This window comes from Synchiropus splendidus, chromosome 1 (assembly GCF_027744825.2).
Source record: "Synchiropus splendidus isolate RoL2022-P1 chromosome 1, RoL_Sspl_1.0, whole genome shotgun sequence".
In the NCBI taxonomy this organism is placed as follows: domain Eukaryota; kingdom Metazoa; phylum Chordata; class Actinopteri; order Syngnathiformes; family Callionymidae; genus Synchiropus; species Synchiropus splendidus.
The window spans coordinates 65,640,171-65,647,091 of NC_071334.1; positions in this window are offsets into that span (position 1 = coordinate 65,640,171).

A 6,921-nucleotide genomic window follows, 5' to 3' on the forward strand; every position below is an offset into this window, starting at 1 on the left:
AAGTGAGGCAGATTACTTCCAGCAGAAAAACTATTGTGAGCCAATATCACTGAGCCAGATTTTCTTCAGTAAAATACAAAGCCAAAGTGGTACGGCAAGCTTCATTAACTTTCATGAAGTCAGCATCACCTCATGATGCGAGCTGCGTAGCCGCACACCAGAGAAATCCAACATAATGAAAATGATTATTATATTGTATTTGAATAGTAATATTATATTTATGTTTAATTTTCTAGTATTAGTATGCGGGTCATTTTTCCACTCATGAAAACTGAATCGCCAAATGTGTTGAATATCAGAGACATTTTTGTTTTTTTACTTTGAATTGTCATGTCTACATCACAGTAGCATAATGAATGTTTGGATTTCATGACAGAAAACACACTGAAATGATGTAGTTGCGTACATTGGTATCGTTGTTTCTCCCTATCAGAATATCCATAATATTGGATATCCGCAACATGTCAATATCGGATATCCCTAAAATCTGTCCATCAGTTGTATCCAACGTTTTTCAGCCGAATGACAGCTAAAATATTTCAGTTATCTAGAGCGGGTTCCTGACTGCACGACTGTTCACCAGGTTCTGTGTTTGTCAAGTTGTATTGCGTAGTACGTAGTGACCAAACTACTCTCCATCGAGATCCTGTTGAATGTCAAGCTGCGCATCTTATGCTGTTTTCTGCATCCAGCGCTACAAAAACCTTATGAACGTCCCTGGCCGATATCTATCACTTCAGGTGGACTCAAGTTCAGACCTAAGCCTGGTTCATTTTTATTCACATCTAATACTTTTGCTGATAGATACAATCCCTGGCGTGAAAGTCGCTTAAGGCAATCCATTGAAATTGGGAACAGTACCTGAGCCAAGCTATTTTCTTCTGGGCCTGTCTTACCGTCTTTAACTTTTCTGTAAATACTTTCACACAAGACTAGTTGTGCTGCTCAAACTGACTTTGGCACTTTGTTGCCTAACACATCGATGCACGCTCATTATACTCATTATTATAATCCACCAGTTTTGTAAGCGAACAAGTCTACCTCAATGCATTATTGACTGTAATTGTTATAAATGAATCGTAAAATAATAATGCAGCATACTTGCAAGATCTCCGCTGCCTGCTTTTCCTTCCTCTTTGTAAAGCTCTCCGTCAACACCTCTGAGAGTCCAGTGGGATGCTCTTAATACTACTGTGATGCCATAGCTGCCGTGTTTCTTCTCCATATGGGAAGGTAACGCGGAGGTAAGATGGTGCTCATTACCGATGCAGCACAGGGAGAGACTACCGACGATGACGTTGAAAATAGGACACATTCGTTTGAACAGGGAGCCAACACCGTTCAGCGGAGAGCACCTCGACTGCAAAGTTTTTCTTTCCATAATGAACTTACCTTGGCTTTAAAGGGATGGCGCTGCAGCTAACTGCTTTCAGTGTGTTGAGTGTGCAGATTTTGAGGTAATAATAGCGCGCCACAAAGACATTGCTTGTTTTCATATATTTGTTTACTAGTTTTGCTTGTTGTTTGCTTGTTTTAAACCACTTTGCCTGGTTTCTTATTGGGCTTTGGTTATGTCCTTGAACATGAGATCGTAGGCATGCATCAGTAGTTGTGTTAGTTGGGATCCAGTATTGCATTTAATCGCTCCCCAAATCTCTCCCTGTTTTATGTCACTATTAGACACTTATACATGACACGGACATCATGCTAAATATTCATGACAGGTCAGTTAATGATGTGCTATATGAGATATATTAGGAGTGGGATTCAATTTAAGAAAATAATCTAGTTAATTTGAGAATATTTGCCACAAGAAGCCACATTTTTCAATTTGAATGAATTTGGTATATTACTGACTCACATGATGGACCCATACATACATTTCAACACCAAAATGCATCAGTTTGACAATGGCACAATAAATCATGATGGTGGCTACATTCAAGTTTTTATATAAACTTAATGAAACTAAAGCTCTTTTAACGTTTGAAAATATTTGTATAAGAATTTCAAGTACATTCAGAGTGGAAACCCTGGCCATTGTGTAGTGAAAAACATCCCTGAACAAAAGCAAGCAGATTTTGTTTGCTTTTGTTCAGGGATTCCTCCATGTTTGTTGTTGTTGTTATCATCCCAGCTGCCACGTGTCTTGTTATACTGTTTCTGGAATTGGAGTTTGCCTGCAAATCATCCTATATATATATATATATATACATATATATATATATATATATATGTATATACTGTTTCTGGAATTGGAGTTTGCCTGCAAATCATCCTATATATATATATATATATATATATATATATATATATATATATATAGGATGATTTGCTGGCAAACTCCAATTCCAGAAACAGTATAACAAGACATGTCTTTACTGCGATGCCTGACTCGCCACTATTCTGTAACGTTTGTCAATCACATCTCACTAAAAGCTTCCTTGTCTACTCACGTCACTGAAATCTGAGCTGGAGTGAAACACAGAAGAAAGCTTCAGGGGTCTCAGGTGAAATTTCTTTTCATGAGCTGAAGTAACAGATGAAAGCAGATGAACATCAAGAAATGGACTTTTAACCTTTTTGTTTTCCAATGCAAGTTTGAAGAAAATCCAATAGCGTTTTGAGCAAAGTGTATCTTAGCTGTTGCGGAAGTACAATCTGTTCCATTTTAATTTGCTTTACCTTCCTCATGAATCTCTTTTGTCTCCAGAAAGATATCATACTGTTAAAAGCAGATTTTTATTGTTGCGGGAATTAAAATTTGCCTGCAAATCATCCTTTGAACTGGTATCTATGGTATGCAATGAATTACTAAGTGACGGAAGTTTTGCAGCTGCAATAACTCATGAGTCATTTTTGGACTGTACTCCATTAAACAGCCTCAAGTGTTTTCAAGGTTGTCATATTTCACTTTTATATACTTCTGTTTCCTCACTGATGGGATAAGCTCCTTTGCAAAGATCTACCTGAATGGGGTCACAAGTGAGGTCGATTTCATACCACTCCGCGACGCTCAAGCGGGATGCTAAGATTTGTTTATTTCTGGCGACACACAACTCGACTCGGAGGAGCAGATGCGTGAAATCGCAGCACAAGGAGACATTCCAAGCTAGAATCTGATCAAGCCAGAGAGAGTCACAGCTGGTGACTGACACACAGACGAATCTGTTGCTATTCCGGGATTACAGACAACCCGTTGACACATAAGAGTGTTTTAGCTATTCCCGCAAAGGCATGACCTGCAATATTAAAGACACTTGTAGCGAGGTTCGTGAAGGTTGGAAGGTCAGGTTGGGCCACCATCTCAGCTGGAGTTGGATGCTTCTCATATCCTGCTGAAGGACACACTCTTGCTTTAACTAGAGTTCTGTGGAAAATAAGTGACCCTTGCGAGCAAATCCACAGGTGTCAATTTATTCTACTAACCCACTTATATATCAACCGACAAAGATAAGAGTCACTGACATGCCTGTGGAACTATGCGTAAACATGCAGTGTAACTGATCATACATCACCTAAAAAGTTGGATCACAGTTGAATTACAATGCTAAATGAGTGTAAACTCAGTGAATGTATAATCGCTTTGCATTGCAATGGCATTCTAAGTGAGTGTAAACTCAATTCGCATTGAGTTTAGCTCCTGTCGGCACATCTGACAGCCTGTAAACACGCTCTTCAGCCTCAGTATCAGAGAAGACATGCTGAACGGCAACGGCATGACGGTTGGAAATGCTCCAGATGCCAGTGACAAGGTAGTAGAGCCTGTCCTAACCAAAAGACGAGGTAAATGTGCAAAGCAAGTTTGAAGAACGGGGGACTAGTTTCAAGTCTGGCAACCGTCGGCATTGTCGGCACTGTGTAGCGCATATCGCAGCTCTGTTGGAACCTTTTGACCTGAAAATTCTGAGATCAACTGCAACACCCGCAGATTCCAAACTCTAACCCAAACAGGAGTGTATCAAAGCAGTGGACCGAAGCAGAAACGAGTATAGCACCCAGTTTTCTTTATATGACCATTCACAATTGATGTCTGACTTCGCAGTATCTGACTTCATTCTGACTCATGGCTTCCATAATGGCGTGGATTGAAGAAATATAAGTCCTTCCTTAACATCAGTGGTGCCAAAGTGAATCCCAAAAGGGCCTCGTGGGTGCAGGTTTTGGTTCCAACCAAACAAGCAGCATGAGACTGACAATCATGACAAAAATCTTCAGACACGTGATTGGTTAAACTGTGTTCATGATCAGAAAACCTGCACCCTCATGGGCCATTTGGGATCGACCCGTGGCTCACAAGAACCTGCTCTCCTTCCTCAAAAACCGAAGACAAATCGCTCAATATTCGTTGATATTGCTCAGAGCTTTCTCCGCTTCAATGCACATAGACAACTGGTTCCTTCAGTGGCTGGGACTCACAAGAACCTAGTCAGAATCACAATGTATTTAATGCTCGAATTTGTCAACAAAATTGTATTGAATTCTTTTGTGGAGACAGAATGAAAACACAGTTTATACTATCTAATGATGTATTGGTTGATGTCGCTGTCGGTGAATCTTTAAATATTTCATTGATAAGGCTGTAAAATATCTTGTTACATTACACAATTATAAACAAATAAATAATTCCTTTATAAACAGTGTTAAGTGTTACGTTGGCACCCCGCACACTGTTTTCTATTCATTCATTGCATTTGACACCTGAAACAATTCATTGCAGCTCACGCAATTCATGGTCCAAAGTCTAGCTGTCACATACGGTTTAATGAAGACATAAACATAACTGGTAGCACTTCAGGTCAGGAGCACATCTCACCACTAATAATCCACAGATCCGTGTGTGTATCAGCAGCATAGTGGGCACTTGTTGTTCAGCAACACAGTATTCTGTTCTTGGACACTAACCCAAGTTCACTGCAGATGACCACCAGTTACTTTTAGCGTAAAAAAAAAAAAAAGGTTAATACTTTTTTAATGATAAACGTGTGTCCCCTGATGTTTTTTTGGTGCCATAAAGGGATTTGGGGTTTGTCTTAGTGATGAACTGCCACCTTCCAATTTGTTCTCTTTGTGATTAGCTTCAACTTTTTTTGTCATTCTTTTTTTTTCATTATTTTCTTATCTATCCACCTCAATTGTATTTTACTGTGCCGAACAAAACATCCACACATTCATCCCGGCGATGACTGAGATCAAAGTAGAACATATGCTCTCCATTTCAAACCAAATATTTACACAGCCTTAATAAGATAGTAAGTTTGTTCAAGTCCAAACGTTATTGAATTTGTGTTTACAGTAATAATGAAACCAATACACTTTATCAATGTTTATCCCATATCAGTTTACTTCATGAGGTATCAGAGAGCAATACCTCATCTCTAATGTCAGGCTGGCTGGACATATCGATAAGCATTGTTTGGTGAAGGACCTTATGCACATAGACAATATTTAGAGGGTAACATGAAGTGTGATAGTATTAGACATGGCTACACAAACAAAATGAATATGCAATTTTGGGTGTTAAAACATAATCGTGTGAGGAGAGGAGGAAATACATGTACAGTGGTACCTCGGTTTTCGAACAAATCAGAGTTCAAACAAAAATTTTGAGATTTTTTTGCTTCTGATTTCCAACGAAAATCCAGAACTCAAACAGACCCACGACCCACTTTGTTATTGTGTATAACGCAGCCTCTGTATGCAGACGTGTCCTGTTAGCTCCATTTACTGACTGTTTTGTCTTCATATTGAGGTGTAAAACCTTTCCTGTCTCCGCACTGGACCGTGGTAGAGTGTCACAGGGCTCACTCCAGAGTTTGATGTCCTGTTGTGGGCTGGAGCTGGGACAGGGATGAGGGGAGTCTGGGACAGAGCGTGACTTGGTTTATGACTTTGTCACAGCCAAACTGCACAGAAGCGCACATTCAGAGCTGGACACGCACCGGGCACCTCTTCACTTCTGGAGAGACCTCACTCACTCGGCAACCCCTCCCACATGCAGCGGCCACACACATAGACGAACAGCCACCTGCAGCACACACTCTACATTCACTCCTACAAAAGACTATTTTAAGGCTTGGAACGCATTATTTCTTTTTCCATTCATTGTAATGGGAAAAATCGATTCAGGTGTCGAACAAATCACTTCTCGAACGGATTGTGGTCGAGAACCACTGTATTTACTAGGTGCAATTCTCAGTGATTCAGCTAAAAAGCTATTTCCCATGTAAAGTTTGCATCTTCATTTAGTGCATTTTGAATGTACACATATGAGGAAATTGTGTTTATCCTTACTAGAGTAAATATGTGTAAACATACTGTATTGCACTGTATGGAAGAAATGTTTTTATCAACAATTCTCTTTCATACGTTAAGATGCAACATGAATATCAGTGCCTATATTAGGAAAAATAAATACGTAAATACACAATAGTACGACTACTACTACTACTACTACTACTACTACTACTACTACTACTAATAATAATAATAATAAGGGTGCATTATGTTCTAAAAAATTTTACCTGTTTAAAACTGCTCAGTCAATCTCTGCCTCTGTTTGCAAACAGCACCAGATCCTGAAGTGAATCTCAATTCATTCGCTAATGAATTTATCATGTGACTTGACACTACAATGCAGCTGTTAATCAGTTTTGTCATTTACGCTTTGCTTTTACTGGCCAATTCAGTTCTCTGCCCTTAAGTAGGACCTGCTACATTTCAGAAAGTTAAGTGATATGTTACGTTAAATTTGATGGGAAGAATCCAATAATGTTTAAAACAAATCCCGATATTGCAATTGTTGTATGGAGCCCTGGAAGTGACATCCATGTGTTTATTTCTTTGGATGTGGCATGCATGACTTAATTTTTTTCCCCATGATGACAACAATCTCGAGATAATTTTTATCTCGCGATAATG